This window comes from Bos javanicus, chromosome 2 (genome assembly GCF_032452875.1).
Source record: "Bos javanicus breed banteng chromosome 2, ARS-OSU_banteng_1.0, whole genome shotgun sequence".
Lineage (NCBI taxonomy): Eukaryota > Metazoa > Chordata > Mammalia > Artiodactyla > Bovidae > Bos > Bos javanicus.
This window is the reverse complement of record NC_083869.1, coordinates 56,300,963-56,317,824: the sequence shown is the minus strand read 5'-3', so window position 1 is coordinate 56,317,824 and position 16,862 is coordinate 56,300,963.

The following is a 16,862-nucleotide window of genomic DNA, read 5'->3' as shown; positions in this document are numbered from 1 at the left end:
AGAGTCGGACACGACTGAGCGACACTTAGTGAAGCGAACACCTCACTTTCACTACATATAACTAGTTCCAACTCTACAAGTGTGTTTTCTCCTAAAAATAATCTACTGGTCACTGGCTTTGAAAACTGTATTAGATTTTCTGTTTAAGCCACCCACAGATGAGGTAGCTTAAATAGAAACTTTATTTTCTCCCAATTCTGGTGGCTGGAAGTTCAAGATCAAAATGTCAGCAGGTTGGTTTCTTCCGAGGCCTCTCTCCTTTGCTTACAGGCCTTCTTGATGTGTTCTCACACAGCCTTTGCTGTCTGTGCTGTCTGTGTTCTGATATCTTTGTCTTATAAGACATCAGTCATATTTAACTAGGACCAATCCATATGACCTTATGTTCTCCTCTTTGAAGGTCCTGTCTCCAAATATAGTCACATTATGAGGTACTGGGAGTTAGGATTTCAGCATATAAATTTAGAGGATTAAATTTAGAGGAGGGGACACAATTTGACCTGTATCAGAGAGCATTAAAAAATCTTATTTTTTTTTGTCTGTTCATCTGTCTGGTCAGAACAAGAGCGGGATTACTTCAAGAATAGCCTTGGGCTATCCTTTTCCTCAGCATCCTTAGCACTCTGAAATAAAAATGAACTCATGATGATGAGCTTTGGTAGACTGATATTCATTTTTCTTTACTAACAAGTAAAGAATGAACTTAAAAATATTTAGCATATTTAGTGTTTGGGGAATAACAACAAAAAAGTCAAGTCCTTCTACATTGTGACTGTCCAAACAGCAACAAGCTTTCTCTCGTGGCTGTTCCAGACTAAGTTAAGATTCATTTTACCTTACAATCAAAAACTTCTGGTCCTTGACTATAATAGTTTGGGCCAGGCACTGTGGAAAGCACTCAATTAGCATCATTTTCATTAATCCTCATACAAGCTGTTAATGAGAATAGTTTCTTTAATTTCAGCTAAGGCTTAAATAGATTATATTACCGTACTGATCACATAACCTAAATTTGAACCCAAGCCTCATTTATTCCAAAGTCCATGATTTTAATCTTTAAAAAATAATTAATTTGTTTATTTATTGGAGTATAATTGCCTTACAATGTTGTGTTAGTCTCTGCTGTATAACAAAGTGAATCAGCTATATGTATACATATATCCCTTCCCTCTTGAACCTACCTCCACCCCTTCCAACCTCTCTAGGTCATCACAGAGCACCAAGCTGAGCTTCCTATGCTATACAGCAGGTTTCTACTAGCTATTTTACATATTACCATGTATATATGTTAATCCTAAGCTCCCAGTTCATCCCACCCTCCCCTTCCCCTCTGTGGCCTCGGGTCCGTTATCTATGTCCTTGTGTCTATTCCTGCCCTGCAGATAGGCTCATCAGTACCATTTTTCTAGATTCGATGCAGGTGGGTTAATATACAATATTTGTTTTTTTCATTCATATGACAGACTCTATGTTCATCCACATTACTTCAAATTACCCAGTCTTGTTCCCTTATATAGTAATATTCCATTGTATATGTGTACCACATCTTTATCCATTCCTCTGTTAATGGACATTTAGGTTGCTACCGTGTCCTGGATACTGTAAACAGTGCTGCAATAAATACTGGGGTACATGTGTCTCTTTGAACTATGATGTTCTTAGAAAAATGCCCAGTAGTAGTACTGCTGAATCTTATGGTAGGTTTAAAGGAACCTCCATACTATTCTCCTTATTAGTTGTATCAATTCACATGGCTTCCCTGGTGACTCAACTGGTAAAGAATATGCCTGCAATGCAGGAGATCATGGTTCGATCTCTTGGTTGGGAAGATCCCCTGGAGAAGTAAATGGCAACCCACTCCATTATTCTTGCTGGGAAATTCCATGGACAGAGGAGACTGCTGGCTCCATGGGGTTGCAAGAATCAGACACAACTGAGACACTAAACCATCACAACAGTGCAAGAGGTCTCCGCCCCCTCTCCAGCATTTGTTGTTTGTAGATTCTTTTGATGATGGCCATTCTGACTGGCATGAAATGATATGCCACTGTAGTTTTGATTTTCATTTTTCTAATAATTAGTGTTATTGAACATCTTTTTTCGTGTGGTTTTTGGCCATCTGTATGTATTTTTGGAGAAATATCTATTTAGGTCATTGACCTAATTTTTGATTTTTTTTTTTTAATGTTGAACTATATGAGCTGTTTGTATATTTTGGAGATCAAACCCTTGTCAATTGTTTTGTTTGCAAATATTTTCTTCCATTCTGTGGGTTGTCTTTTAATCTTTTTTATAGTTTCCTTTGCTGTGCAAAAGCTTTTACGTTTAATTAGGTCCCATTTATTTATTTTTGTTTTTATTTTCATTACACTAGGAGTTGAGTCAAAAAGATCTTTCTATGATTTATGTCAAAAAGTGTTCTGCCTATATTTTCCTCTGAGTTTTATAGTATCTGGCCTGACATTTAGGTCTTTAATCTAGTTTATTTTTGTGTAAGGTGTTAGGAAGTATTTAATTTCATTCTTTTAAATATAACTGTTCAATTTTCCCAGCACCACTTATTGAAGAGGCTGTCTTTTCTCCATTGTATATTCTTGATTCTTTTGTCAAAGATAAGGTGACCATAGGTGTGTGGGTTTATCTCTGGGCTTTCTATCTTGTTCCATTGACCTGTAATTCTGTATTCATGCCAGTACCAAGGTAGTATTATCTCAGTTACTGCAGCATTGTCATATAATCTGAAGTCAGGAAACTTGATTCATCCAGCTCCGTTTTCCTTTTTCAAGCATTCTTTGGCTAAGTGGGAATTTGTTGTGTGACACAGGGAGCTCAACCAGTGACAACCTAGAAAAGTGGGATGGGGTGAGAGGTGGGACAACTGTATACCTATGGCTGATTCATGTAGATGTATGGCAGAAACCAACAGAACATTGTAAAGCAATTATCCTCCAATTAAAAATAAATAAATTTTAAAAATTGCTTTAGCTATTCTACCCAAAACAATCTACAGATTCAATGCTATCCCTATCAAATTACCAACAGCATTTTTCACAGAACTAGAACAAAAAAATACTGCAATTTTCATAGAAAGACAAAATACCCTGCATAGCCAAAGCAATTTTGAGCATGATTTTAATCTTGACTGAATACTAATTACCAAATATTTCTAGATATCTATAGACATAATGGTTATGAAGACTGGATTATGTGAACCAGATTTTGATATTACCAAAATGAATAAGGCAAATCTTTAAAAACCTAATTTTGTGATGGCGATGGGTAAGGAAAGATTTAGATGTCATAATTGAGACTTTGAATATGACTGTAACTCTTTAACAGAAAATACTAGTAGTCTCACAACTGTGCAAATGACACTATTGATTTTGTGGAAGTTAAATAGCAATGATGCATGAAATGGTTTGTTACATTAAATATATATGTGAATTTAAGCTACATGGGTCATAAGTCATAAGAAAATGAGTCTATAAAAGTGGCTATATTAGCATTATTGAACAAATATACTACCTTATTCATGATGATTACCAAAGAGAAGATTTATTTGACTTATGGCTCATGTTTTCAATGCTAACAATTTTTGCCAGTATTACTATATATAAATTACATTATTTCTGACTTTCCAAATGAAGAATGGTGAAGAAATATGAAATCACATTTCCCATAATACTTAGCATAATATATTAAATGCACAATAAATATTTTTGAATCAAATTCAACAAAGGAAAAGCATAAGAATCAATACATGAGCATTATTTATTAATCTATTCACACCTAAAATCAAGAATAGCAGCTCTTATTAATACAGGGTATTTTCAGATCAGTAAAATAAATGCTTCAGTATTTTCTATGAAGAGTAAATAAATATGATTTATATGGGTTTCTAAACCTTGATGTAAAGCTCTGCCAAAGAGATGAGTGCAAGTAAAAACATATTGTTACTTATTAAATGATAGAATTTTAATATTTCATTTTAAATGAGAGAAGATTCTGTTCTTGGAAGATATTGAAAGAATATTTGACAAATTGAATTAAATAAGGCAAGAATAAAAATGGTAATTTAGCAGAGTCTATAGGGAGGTGATAATTTCAGACTGCAATATTATCTTGTGCAAAAGTATTATACTACTTGACAACTAACTATGATTCTGTCTCCTCAGTAAAAAATAAGAAAATATTAAATTTAGGTAAAGCTCATCTTTTTTTAGGGTGATTCAAATTCAAATACTAAATTTATTTCTAGCTTCACTGCTAAACCAATAATTTTTATAAGGAACTCAATAATAAGGAAAAAAAAAAGGAACACTTTAGTGCGTAGTCATTAAGTAAGGCAAACAGTGGTATAGATTCAATTCATACATTATGTCTAAAAGATTTCATGCCCGGGGGAAACTAGAATGGCATATATGTGTAAGCCATATTATGAAGTCACTTATATTTTAAAAAGCTGTCTGTCACTAGATGATATTAAAGATAAATGCTTGTTATCTTAATATTAGTCTCAGAAAAATATTAATGACCTGATTCATAAGCAAAAGTCATCAATTAACCCAGATAGTTATTGCTCAGAGTTCATTATAATGTGACAAAACTGGCAGTACAGACTATCCACTCTACAAAGCCCCTGACTGGCAGAGATTTCAGTTTACTCTTAGTGCTTGTAGAATTCTGTTTATAATCATACCATCCTTGTGTGATACTAACTTATAGTTATTTCTGCTGGTAAAATTTTCTGTACTACCTTGTAAATTCCAAGAGGGCAAGAACCTTGATTTTCAGAGAGCATATGATTCCTTCCCTTGGTAAATATTCACTGACTAATTCACTTACTAATTGCTTAGTAAGTCCCAGCAGGTCTGCAGCCAGGGTCAGACTGCCCCAAAGGCATTTTTACAACAGTCCACACAGTGTCTTGAGGGCCTACAAAGAGCTGGGCTGGAGATACAGACAGGCCCCTACACACAAACCTTCAAGTTGCAAACTTTCAAAGATGCAAACGTATCTATCAGCCCCTATATGACAGCTGTTGTACTGTACTCCTGTAAGTTTCAAGGTAGTGTGTGCTGCTGTGCTTAGTCGCTTCAGTTGTGTCCGACTCTGCAATCCTATGGGCTGTAGCCTGCCAGGCTCCTCTGTCCATGGGATCTCCAGGCAAGAATATTGAAGTGTGTGGCCATTTCCACCGCCATAGGATCTTTCTTACCCAAGGATCGAATGTACATCTATTAAGTCTCCTGCAATGGCAGGTGGTTCTTTACCATTAGTGGTACCTGAGAAGCCCGTGTAAAAGGTAGTGTACTGTAAGAGTAAAGATGTTTTCTTTATTGTGTGTGTGTGTCTTAATGTAATTATTACTTGTGTGAAAAGTGTTAGGTTGGCCAGAAAGTTCATTTGGGTTTTTCTGTAACAACTTATGGAAAACCTAAATTAACTTTTTAGCCAACTCAATATTGTAAACCTCTTACAGTACGGTATTATATAGCCAATTGTGTTTGTTGGGTACCTAGGGTAATTTTGGACTTATGAACAAATTGGACTTAGGGATGTGCTCTCAGAATGGAACTTGTTCATATGTGGGGGACTTACTGTATATTGATGTGCAAGGCACATTGGTCTGCTCTTATACGACAAATAAACTATTTCAGTAAAAAGAGAATGATATTATAAATAGGGCTAGAAGCAAATGGTGCAAACCGTCAAAGATGTACTTATCTCTGACTTCAGTTGTCTGTGTGTGTGTATTATGTGGATATTAAGAAAAAGCCAAACTGAAATCAAAAGTGTGAAGACAAGTAAGTGAAATATAAATGAAGACACAGCACATTCAATATTTATCTAGAGGTAAGAAGAGAGAATGTTTCATTTGATATATTCCATTATTTATCAGGGTAGACATTTAATAAATCCAAATAGAATTATTTAATTTGGGTAAACATTCAGAAGACAGAGACTTATCCTCCCTTATCTCTGAATCTGTGGTGTTCACATATGCAAATTGCACAGAAAGAGTTTTCTGCATTCACAAGTGTAGAAACAATGATAAATATATACTTGCTATAGCTTAAGTAAAGCATTTGTCTTTAATACCCCTTCAGAATGACAGAATGTGTTACGTAGCGTACTAAGTACAAATATCAACCTACAATTTTGCTACTTACCCACTTTCTCCCTTGCATTGTGAATATATTTTAATAATATCAGTGGAGGTAAATCAGAGACCTAGGAAAATGCTATGGAGTTTACAAAATAAGTTATAAATGTCTAATGCTATATGAGAGGTCTTTGATCAATTATTGAATTTGACTTCTGAGTATAAATATGTGGCTTTATGTCATTCTGGTGAAAATTGCTTGGAAAATTATGCTTCTATTTTTATTAATTTTAAAACAAATGTTTGTCTTTTCACTGAACTCTTTCTTCTCTGCTTAAGATCGGTAGAGTAAAAAGGTTATTGTAGATGTCTTTTGAATAGTGACTAAATCTTAATTTCTATTATTACCCACCAAACTAATAAGTAAAATTAACAGGTACTTTTACAGACACTAGCTGTTCCAGACTTAAGTACCTCTGTCATTCTAGGCATGTAGGTTGCTACTCAGTGACCTGCCTTGACAGTTGATTTCACCCTGTCTAGACCATTCAAATTCCAGTTTTTTGAGACTAAAACAAAAACATAGAACTTTATATTCTACAAAGGTTTTACTGTTTCAGACTTTTATGGATTAATGGATAATTTGTTATTAGCCATCATTCTATACATATAGGTTTTAAGCAACTTCATCCTACGGTTTCAAAAGGGATGAAACAAAGGAGCTTATAAAAATGTGCTTAATTACATAATACAATCATTCTTGTATATCTGATGCATACTTATATTTAACAATGTTCCTTTTTAATTTTTTTCAGATTTTATTTAGTATTGCTTCTGTCTTGACACTCAAACAAACTTCAGTTGTCAGCAATCCTGAAGTTGCAAATGAGGAAACAGAGAAGTATTTGGATTTTTGGAAAACCAAACACTTCTAATGGTAGGAATTCATTCCATTATCTTGAATATATTACTTTCTATTTTTTCTAATTTCACCCCCACTTACTCATATTTGTATATTCTATTATTATCCAATGAGTATTTTCTGTCATGAAATTCTAAGGAAAAAAAAGTACAGTATCCAGAAGATGTATTAGTTGAGTATATAAGCTCAATAGACACCATGAAATAATTGAAGAGCTATGAGTCTCTTCACTTACAGAGATCCCTCTCCTGAGAGACCCTGTGCTTTCTTCATTTACACTATTTGAAGTTGGAAGGGAGAAATCATATCCATTCTTCAGAATTTTTGTATACTATAGTGGTCATTTTGCATGCTGGCCAGATTCTACTAATTTGTAAGGAGATGGCTTTTTAAAAAAAGTCAGTTAAGAAAATGAAGGCAGAAAAACATAGTAGTTTATGTTGATTGAGTACTTACTAAATACTAGGCACTGTTCTTTTATTTTTATTCATTCACTAGTCACACCAAGTGGCTTTGCAGGATCTCTGTTCCCCAACCAGGGATTGAACTCAGGCCACTGCAGTGAAAGCCTAACCATTAGGCTACCAGGTAAACCCCCAGCACTAGGGAACTCTGAACACTAGCCACTATTCTAAGCAATATATGTTAACTCTTTGAATCTCATCAATTCTTGAGACTGCAGATAACATTATATTTGTCTCTGAAAGAGGAAACAGAGGAAAGGAGAAGTGAATAATTTGCCCAAGGATATAGATTCTAAGTGGAGAACAGCAAAGGAGGGGCTGGGGTGAATCTAGGTAGATATCCTGGTTCTGGAATTCCTGCTTCTAACAACTATCATATACCACCTCTCATATTTTCTCATAGAAGCTTAAGTCTCTTCACTCCCTCCACCTAGTAATTACAAGAGTCAGCTAGGCAAGCAATGGAAGTCAAAAAACTGCTTTTCCTCTGCAAATGAAGCTTTAATACAAGTCCTCTAACAACCTAATTATATGGCTGACACACAGCAAGTTCATAAGTTATTTTTATTACCCACTAAGTGATGAGTTCTCTTTTAGGTTACAAAGGGTGTAGTAAAGAGTATATGCAGTGAACTCTATCTTGAACAACCTAACATTTCTTTGAGGGGATCAACAACAACAAAAAACATATGGCAGTAATAAAGGGACTAAAGCACACATGAGGAATCCTGAATGATTTTTAAGAGAGATCACTGTGGGTTATAGTTCTAGAAAAAAATTCACATCTCTTCATGCTGTGGACTGATGTGAATTGGATGATAAATATCCCCTAAAGTTGAGACCCATTGAAAAGCCATGAAATATCTTCCATTCTAGTTTAACAACATGAGTAAACAAATGAAGTTTCAGAAAAGAATATGTATATTACTGAGACAAAAGGGTGTCAGTAGAGCTGGAGGAAAGGGTCAGTTTTACACTCTAGATCCATCACTGGTGAGATGGATCAAGATTGAGATCACACAGAGAGCAGGTGAATGAATTACAATTTGAGATGCAGAAAACACTGAGTTAATCAGTATTTTAGGGAGTAATTCAGTGAAAGCATTGTTCATGATAGAAGCTTTTAATAACTTACAACAAGGTAAGTTGAAGATTAACAGTCATTCAGTAATGAATGAAAACACAGCCTATAATGATAATGAATAGGAAAAGTACTTGATGAATAAATGGCTCAGGTGAAACAAGAATGGAGGAAGTAAAAATTAATAATAACAGTTTAGATTCAAATGGGGAAGAAAAGTAATGATTTTATTAACAATGAAAATAGGAAGGGCTCTGATTTTTAAGTGGGAAAACAACTTTGGTATATTGATTACGAGCTGACAATAATATAAAAGGAAAATTTCAGTAAATGTCTAGAGAATTCACACCATTCCATTTGTGAGGAGATACATTGGCAAATTTGGACTTGGGTTAATAATAAATAATGAAGACCCTAGTATGAATCATCACAATGACTGAAATCTCTAAAAGGGAAAATATGTCATCCATATGTTTTTGCAAAAACTGCCTTGTACCATCAGAAACAGAAAATACAAGGAAAAGAATTTGACAGTACAGGGAAATCATGGGAAAACATTAAATGGCTTGTCTCTTGGTTCAGGTTTGGAAAAAATGTGTGGTTAACAGATATCTAATTGAATGATGAAGTGAGAAGTGTATGATTATAATTCAGATAAAGAAAATAGCATGCTAATAGATTTGATAATACAGGCTTGATACAATGTCATCAGAATGTGTTAGAAAGAAGGAATACTAAGTTCAAGGACTTTAGATATAAGTGCCAAGAAGTGATCAGATCCAGAATATTGTCAAGCTATACAAGAAAGTGAAAATAGAGAACAAGTGTCAAGAATTGTTACTGAAAATTTTGGGGAGGTTAAAAAGTGCACTAGAGCAAAGGTCTCAAACCTTTTTGGCACCAGGGACCAGTACTGTGAAAGGGTTTTCCCACCAGGGCAAGGGGAATGGTTTGGGGATGATTCAAGTGCACCACAGTCATTGTGTACTTTATTTCTATTATTATTACATCAGCTCTACCTAAGATTATCAGGCAGTAGATTCCAGAGTTTGGGGACCCTATGACTAGAGCATCAATAATTATGCTATCATCCAAGAAAGACTGCATGAAAGGGAAGGAAAAGAAGAAGGAAGAATTCTGGTTTAAATTGTCTAAGGAAATGGAAAGGAAACATGTAGTTGAAGGAGAGTATTGGCTGACATTTAGTTTTACCAACATGTAATTAAAATAGAACTATATATTGAAAATTTTACTTTGTAGAAATCTAAAATAAATTAACGAGGTTTGCAAGAGCTGAAAACATTCATTTGAATATGGCACAAAGTATTACCGAGACTGCTATTCTGCAAGAATGATGATCTAAACCACATGCTATTTTATAGTAGATGTTGCAAATAAGACTAACTGAAAAATTCTGGAATGTAATTTATCTTATGCCATTTTTAAAGCAATATAATTAAAACTTGAGGAAAAATCTGTATGTCAATTTCTGTCTTAGGAAACATATTCACATAATGATTTGTTTTAGAATAAATTCTTTGAACACTCTCTCCCCGTTCCCCCTCTCTCTCAGCACTTTTAACCAGACAGGTAAAACTGAAAAGCTCAGAATTGCAAGCTGAATATGTAAATAACACTTCTTGATTTCCAGTAAACTTTGTTTATTATTATATCATAAGTCTAAAATACTGAGCACATCTTAGTGAACATATGAAATTCAAATATGTTGCCCTTGCAAATAATAACAGGCATCTTCACTCCAACAAATTATAATCATCTTTCAAGAGGAACCTTGGATTCACTTGTGTCCTTGCCTATTTCCACAGGTGCTCTACTGTTTTCTTAAGAATTTTGAATTCACCATCTAGCCCCTCAAAGACCTATTTATAATTCAAAGTACATTGATTTCATCTATTGAATTTATGCCATAAATCTCTCAAAAGGAAAGGAAAGCTCTAATATGTATACTTTCTTTTATTACTTCCTATGAAAAATGTCTCTTCTAATACTATATCATATTTTTTCTTCCTTAGATGCCATTTATAATTTCCTCATTCAAGTCAAAACTACAAAAAAAAAAATTCAGTTACATTGCTTACATAGAAATGAGGGGAATTAAAGTGGCTTAATAGCAACTAATCATGAGAGACTTGTGAGAAAAATTCAACATTATTTGAGCTAAGTCTTTAAAAGTTTATGCTCTTGAAGGTGACAGAATCAATTCAGTGTCTAAAATCCACTAATCTTCCCATAATTTTGTTATAACTTTTCCCAGTAGATAATCCTTTCCCATCTCATTTTATTTCTTTGCCATCAAAGATAGATTGACTTAAGGTTCATGTATAAAGCCAGATATTATTGTCATTGCTCACTCATGGTTGTCAAGAAACACTGTATCACAAAATACAACAAAAAAGGAAGTGAGTTTCAAAAAGACTGACTAAATTTTAATGTATTATGTATGAAATCCTAGACAATAGGCTAACAATCACTTACACAACTGGCTTGATGGTAGAAGTAGCAAATTCTTCCCCTCCAGTTATGTGTGCAGCCCGTTTGTGGCTCCTCCCATCAGTGTGAGTTCATTTTTCCTTTCCCTTGAATCTGGACTTGGCCATGTGACTTGACTTGGATTGACCAATGAGACTTTAGTAAGTATGACTTGTAAAATGTTTGCAATTTGGGTCCAGCTGTTTCTTGACACTCTGAGGCCATCCACAAATGACCTGTTGTATAATGAGAGATTTATGCCACAGTATGTGGTGTTGGAGAAGACTCTTGAGAGTCCCTTGGACTGCAAGGAGATCCAACCAGTCCATTCTGAAGGAGATCAGCCCTGGGATTTCTTTGGAAGGAATGATGCTAAAGCTGAAACTCCAGTACTTTGGCCACCTCATGCGAAGAGTTAACTCATTGGAAAAGACTCTGATGCTGGGAGGGATTGGGGGCAGGAGGAGAAGGGGGCAACAGATGAGATGGCTGGATGGCATCACTGACTTGATGGATGTGAGTCTGAGTGAACTCTGGGAGTTGGTGATGGACAGGGAGGCCTGGCGTGCTGTGATTCATGGGGTCGCAAAGAGTCAGACACAACTGAGCAACTGAAATGAATTGAACTGAACCCTGAACAAAGCCTGCCAACTGTCAAACATATGAGGGAGGCCATCCTTGATCATCTAGCTACCATCTGATCTGCCAGTTGACCAGAGATGAACATCTGACAAAGACCAGAAGACCCACTCAGCCAACCCACAGAGTAATGGGATAAACAAGCAGTTTCTTTAAAGACACTAAATTCTGGAATGGTTTGTTATACAATCAAGTCTAGTTAATACAAACAAATCTCTCAAATCCTAAAGTAGGGATCAAAAGGAAATAAATATAATTATCTTTAAACTGATATTTAACACAGAAATGATTATGTTTAGGGATTAGTAATCTCACTCGGAGAAGGCAATGGCACCCCACTCCAGTACTCTTGCCTGGAAAATCCCATGGATGGAGGAGCCTGGTGGGCTGCAGTCCATGGGGTTGCTAAGAGTCAAACACTACTGAGCGACTTCACTTTCACTTTCCACTTTCATGCATTGGAAAAGGAAATGGCAACCCACTCCAGTATTCTTGCCTGGAGAATCCCAGGGATGGGGGAGCCAGGTGGGCTACTGCCCTCTACAGGGTCACACAGAGTCAGACACGACTGAAGTGACTTAGCAGCAGCAGCAGCAGCAGCAATCTCACTATCTCCACCCTCACTCACCTGTTGGCACTTTACATGGCACTTATCCAATACTGGGATGTTTATTCATAGCTGAGTCACTATATGTTCCCAAAGACCACCTAGCATCTTTACAATTGCTCTATCCTCTAAGAACTGTATCAGCTTGCCAGTCTCCTAGTCACCAGAGTCACTAACTAAAACACTTTTCAGTCTACCATAGGTTTCTAGTTGTTTTGATAAATGTTGACCCTGACTCTTTCACATGGAGATGTTCCAGTGGTCTCTGATTATGCAAATAGAAGTGCTTTCACATCATCTAACATGACCTATAGGACAGTCTCCTGAGCCTGAACGCCTTGCAGAAAACTTTTCAGCTACTATCTAGATAAGTCTATGATTCTCAACATGGGAATCCTAGTATTTGTTCGTGTTGCATGGGAAAACCATTGTCAATATTTTTGTCAACACTTTGGACACACATGTGAACAACTGGGCAGTATTTAGTCTTGTGAATAATACTGACACTGATGATGTGAAACTTGTTGAATTCTCTGTGTTGATTATCTGCTCCAAACCTGAACCACACTTCATACTGACCTTGCAAAACTTCAATAGAATGTTCTACACATGATTCAGAATCATTTTTCCTTTGTTTAGCATAATGCTCTTCATGAATTTTTTCTGCTCTTCATATTAAGAAGCCTCTACCCGTGATGTCAATGTTTCTTGTTCTGTGGTATGTCATAGACATCTAGATCTGATCTGAATTGATGTTGTGATATAGGACTTTAGGACAATCACACCACCCCAGAATATGACACTTGAGCTTGAGGATTAGTTTAAGCTGAAGCAAACGGAAATGGCAGGTGTGGATGATGCTCTCTACTCTCCTCCTACCCACTCTGAAACTGGACATAAATTTCGCTTTTGAAGTTGTCCCCTCTCTTGTACCAGGAACAATCATCATCAGTGGATATGAAGTTAACACTGAGATAAGTCTGCATAAACAGCACTTTACTAAATAACCCTTACCCTCCATTAGTTTTCCTTCCCACCACTTACTGCCTCTAGAGGCCCTAAACTCTTTCCTTTGTTTAGTCATTTCTCTATAATTTATCACCCTTTCTTAAAATTCTGTAAAAGTCCCTGGGTCTAACCACTTCTCTAGGTTGTGAACTCTTCCATGAAGGTTTCCAAGTAGATGTGAAAATTAATGTAAAAAAATTACCTTTAACAAGAAAAAATGCCTTTTCTCTTGTATTTTTCATTCAGTTTAATTTGTGTTTCACTGACCAAAATATAACAGAGTTCAGTAAAAGTTGTTTTTGTCCTCAACACCTGCCACAGACTATCTTCTGTGAGAAACTCCAATATCTTGAAAATTTGAATTCATGGAAGCCATAGTGAAACTAATTTACAGCCTACAACTTAGTGAGGGGGAGATCTCACATTCTCTTTTCCTTTGCACTAATCATGACTCACTCCAGGTTTTGTTCTTCATAATTAATGATTATGTTACCCTCTCTTCCTTTGGACCATAAAAATTATTCCCTGCTTTACCACTTGCTGACTCCTTATGCACAGATTTCACCCTTTAATTTTATCCTTTTCTTATCTTGGTAATTTCAATATCTAACAAAACAATGTTCCATTATAATTTTCAGTAGCTGCAATTATCTAAATAGGTAATCTGAAAATTGCTTTTGTTAATAAACGTAACATGATTGAAAGTCATTTCTTTATTATATGAAATATGACAATTCTAATAACTAACATTCTTACATTTTGAGACTGAATGTCTCTATGATATACACCAAGCAAACTAAAAACAAATACATTTTAAAAACTGACATTTTTCACCTTTGAAATTGGAAAAGGAAAATTAACTTAGTCAAATGTATTTTTATGCACTCATAAAAGGATATAGAACAAGTTCTTTTAAAGAAAAAGACATTTCTAGTGAAATATAATTTAAAAGCAAGGCATATTGCCTCAAGTAGCCATGAATAGCATAGGTGGTAATATAATGATTTAACAAGTTTTACCATTTTGCTATAAATGCTTCAGAGTTTTAAAGACAAATACTTTGAAGTTGTGTTGAACCATATAACCCTTTAATAACATATCTCTCTTTCTCCTCCAAGAAAACAAAATGTTAATGTTTGCATGTGTGATTTCACATTATTTATTTTTTATTTAGGCTTTTTATTTTGAGCTAATTTTCAACTTACAAAAAAGTTGCAAAAATAAAATGAATTCCCTTTTGTTTCTAATGATAACATCTCATATAATCATCACATAATTATCAAAAAAGGATCACTGTTTTAAAAATATTACTGTGTGTCTTTTTTAGTTTAATTTTTTTTATAATGGAGTATAATTGCTTGAAATGTGTGTTTCTGCTGTACAACATGAATCAACTATATGTGTACATATATATCCCCTCCCTCTTAAAACTCTCTCCCACAGCCCCAACCCACCCCTTTATGTCATCACAGAGCTCTGTGAGCTAAGCTCCCTGTGCCATACAGCAGCTTCCCACTGTTTTACACATGGTGGTGCATACATGTCAGCCCTACTCTCCCAAATCATCCAACTTTCCCTTTCCCCAAAGTCCACAAGTCTGTTCTCTACATCTGTGTCTCTTTTCCTGCCCTGCAAATAGGTTCATCTGTACCAAATTTCTAGATTCCACATATATGCAGTAATATACACTAAAAATATTACTATGTATTTCTATCCAAAAATAATATGTAGCAGTTTAGCATCTTTTTCAACATTACATACCAAATTAAACTAATATCATTTGGCAACATTTTGTTACATTATATATTTTGTTTTAACCAAATTGTATTTGATTAATGTGAATAGATGTAACATTAGGTTTTGTTGGTTTTTTTTGGCTGTAGTCTTGTCATTCTCCTTAGTGTATAAGAGTTCTGGTTTAACCACATTGTCAAACCTTAAAAAAAAAAAATTGCCAAATTTAAGGGTGGAAAGGGTATTTCATTATTTGACTAGGAATTTTCTTGATGATTGGTGTAGCTTAATAAAAGTAAAGAAAAGTGAAGTCACTCAGTTATGTCCGACTCTTTGCAACCCCATGGACTGTAGCCTACCAGGTTCCTCCATTCATGGGATTTTCCAGGCAAGAGTATTGGAGTGGGTTGCCATGCTGTACTCCAGGGGATCTTAGTGGTACATTATAAATTCTAGCTTCAATCTTTTGTTGCTTTTATGGAATACAAATACTTTCTGCTACTGTTAGTCTGTTTTCTTTTAAATTTTCTTACATATCTGCTGCAAAGTTTTTAACTTCAGTGAGGTAATATATACCAAACTTACTCTTTTTGTGTTTAATTTTTGAAATATCTCCCTATCTGTAGTTCATAAATATATTTTCCTATATTTTCTTTGAAATTAAAAAAAACACATTTACATCTTTAATGTACTTGAAACTTATTAGTAATAATTTTAATTTTTATTGATAATTTATTTCCTTTATACAAGTTTTTATACAGTGGAAGTGAGAAATAGATTTAAGGGCCTAGATCTGATAGATAGAGTGCCTGATGAACTATGGAATGAGGTCCGTGACATTGTACAGGAGACAGGGATCAAGACCATCCCCATGGAAAAGAAATGCAAAAAAGCAAAATGCCTGTCTGGGGAGGCCTTATAAATAGCTGTGAAAAGAAAAGAAGCAAAAAGCAAAGGAGAAAAGGAAAGATATAAGCATCTGAATGCAGAGTTCCAAAGAATACCAAGAAGAGATAAGAAAGCCTTCCTCAGTGATCAGTGCAAAGAAATAGAGGAAAACAACAGAATGGGAAAGACTAGAGATCTCTTCAAGAAAATTAGAGATACCAAGGGGACATATCATGCAAAGATGGGCTCAATAAAGGACAGAAATGGTATGGACCTAACAGACTGAGAAGATATTAAGAAGAGGTGGCAAGAATACACAGAAGAACTGTACAAAAAAGATCTTCACAACTCAAATAATCACAGTGGTGTGATCACTCATCTAGAGCCAGACATCCTGGAATGTGAAGTCAAGAGGGCCTTAGAAAGCCTCACTACGAACAAAGCTAGTGGAGGTGATGGAATTCCAGTTGAGCTATTTCAAATCTTGAAAGATGATGCTGTGAAAGCGCTGCACTCAATATGCCAGCAGATTTGGAAAACTGGCCACAGGACTGGAAAAGGTCAGTTTTCATTCCAATCCCAAAGAAAGGCAATGCCAAAGAATGCTCAAACTACCACACAATTGCACTCATCTCACACGCTAGTAAAGTAATGCTCAAAATTCTCCAAGCCAGGCTTCAGCAATACGTGAACCATGAACTTCCAGATGTTCAAGCTGGTTTTAGAAAAGGCAGAGGAACCAGAGATCAAATTGCCAACGTCCGCTGGATCATGGAAAAAGCAAGAGATTTCCATAAAAGCATCTATTTCTGCTTTATTGACTATGCCAAAGCCTTTGACTATGTGGATCACAATAAACTGTGGAAAATTCTGAAAGAGATGGGAATACCAGATCACCTGACCTGCCTCTTGAGAAATGTGTA